This window comes from Prunus avium, chromosome 7 (genome assembly GCF_965620075.1).
Source record: "Prunus avium chromosome 7, drPruAviu1.hap1.1, whole genome shotgun sequence".
Classification (NCBI taxonomy): Eukaryota; Viridiplantae; Streptophyta; class Magnoliopsida; order Rosales; family Rosaceae; genus Prunus; species Prunus avium.
Window position 1 is genome coordinate 11,687,131 of NC_142290.1, and position 1,987 is coordinate 11,689,117.

General features: G+C 39.9%; 1 non-coding gene across 1 annotated transcript; it reads left to right on the forward strand.

The window, feature by feature from the left end:
- Positions 1 to 1,406: 1,406 nt before the first annotated feature.
- On the forward strand, positions 1,407 to 1,513 carry LOC148293006 (small nucleolar RNA R71). The gene has a single exon (XR_015825879.1). It is a non-coding gene; the product is annotated as a small nucleolar RNA R71 (small nucleolar RNA).
- The last annotated feature ends 474 nt before the right edge of the window (positions 1,514 to 1,987 follow it).

The following is a 1,987-nucleotide window of genomic DNA, read 5'->3' on the forward strand; positions in this document are numbered from 1 at the left end:
CTAGAATATCTTCTACAATACCTTTTGGATATTTTATAGAATGATCAGCTAGTTCAAGTCGCATTGAAGTCTTCTTCATCCCTTCTAAGCCAAGCTCTTGATAAACTGAATATGGCAAAACATTGATGCTTGCTCCCAAGTCCAACATGGCTCTTCCAACCTTCTTGCCTCCAATGTTAATGGGAATGTCAAAGCTGCCAGGATCATCTAGTTTTGGTGGAAGCTTCCTTTGCAATACAGCACTTACATTCTGGTCGAGCTTTACTCCTTCATTTGGAGCGAAATTGAGCTTGTGAGTTTTCAAGTCCTTGATGAATTTTCCATATGCAGGAATCTGTTCAATAAGATCAAGCAAAGGCAAATTGATATTAACTTTACTCAAAATATCATAAATCTCTTTAAAAGCCTTATCTTGCTTTGCTTTCTTAAGACGGCCTGGAAATGGAATCTGTGGAACATATGGAGCGGGTGGCACGTATCTATCTTCTTGAAGATGTGGTGGCACAAATTTGTCATCCCTTTTATGCAATTGGAATTGATCGGATTTCTGAGAATCTGATTTGGCCTTAGGAGCAGATTGAGAAGTTTTGAGTTGTTCTCCTTCCGTGGCCATGGTCTCCTCCTCTTCATTTTCTACAATCACAGCATCATTTGAAAGATTAGAATCATCTTTATTATCAATGATCTTACCTGATCTGAGCACATGAATGGCCTTGGCTTCTGGGTTCTTTGGATTGATCTCAGTTTGGCTTGGCCATTTCCCAGGCACTCTTTGAGTTATTTCAGCAGCTATTTGGCCTAATTGGACTTCCAATTTGGAGATGGCAGCTTGTGTAGTTTGCTGAAAATTGGATTGGTTGATTGCCATCTGCTTCACTATATCTTCCAATGATGATGATGATTGTTGTGGCCTTTGGAATGAAGGGGGATTTGCTTGATTCTGGGTATTTCTCCATGAAAAGTTTGGATGATTCCTCCAACCTGGATTATAACTTTGAGAGTATGGATCATTTCTTGGACCTTGGTTGTAGGAATTTACCAACTTAGCTTGCTCTTGCACAAATTCTGGATATCCAGCCCCAAGTGGACAAGCTGTGGTATCATGGTCATGAGATTCACAAATGCTACACACTTCCTTCGGAGGGCTTCTTGAGTTTAATGCAAGAAGAGCATCTAGCTTTTGTTCCAGTTTTGAAATCTGCACACTAGAAGCATCATTAGAACCACTAATAACACGTTTACCTCTTGTATCCGTATGTTGGGTCTCCATTGCTATCTCCTCAAAGAGTTCGTACGTTTCTTCTGGAGTTTTGGTTTTAAAAGAACCACCTGCAAAATTGGTGACTATATTATGACTAGAAGGGGTTAGTCCTTTATAAAACATACGCATTTGAAGCTTCAATGGAATCCCATGATGAGGACATTGGTTGAGCAACCCATTGAATTTCTCCCATGCTTCACAAAACGATTCATCATCTTGCTGTGCAAATAACAAGATCTTGTCCCTAAGCATGTCGGTCTTTTGCGTGGAGAAGTATTTTTCCAGGAACTTCTTTTGAATGGCAGACCATGTAGTGAGTGAACCAGGCTTCAAAGAATTCAACCAATACTTCGCCTTATCCTTTAAAGTGTATGGAAACACTCTCATTCGAAGTTGATCTTCTGTCACACCTGTCAAGGGAAAAGAACTCACAACATTAAAAATATCCTTTATATGAGTCAATGGATCTTCATTAGGTAAACCATAAAAGGAAGGCAGCATATTAAGATGAGAAGATTTAAGCTCATAATTTCGAGCTACAGTGGGCAGCAAAATGCTTGAAGGAGATGCTGGAATTGTTGGGATATCAAGTTCTCCCATGAACTCAATGGCAGCCATCATTTCTTCTTCTTCTTGGTCTGAACTTGCTTCCGAATTTGAAAGTGAAGAACCGGGAAGTTCAGTGTGGAGAGCAAGACTTGTAAATGTAGCAAGAGCTTGCTCTTT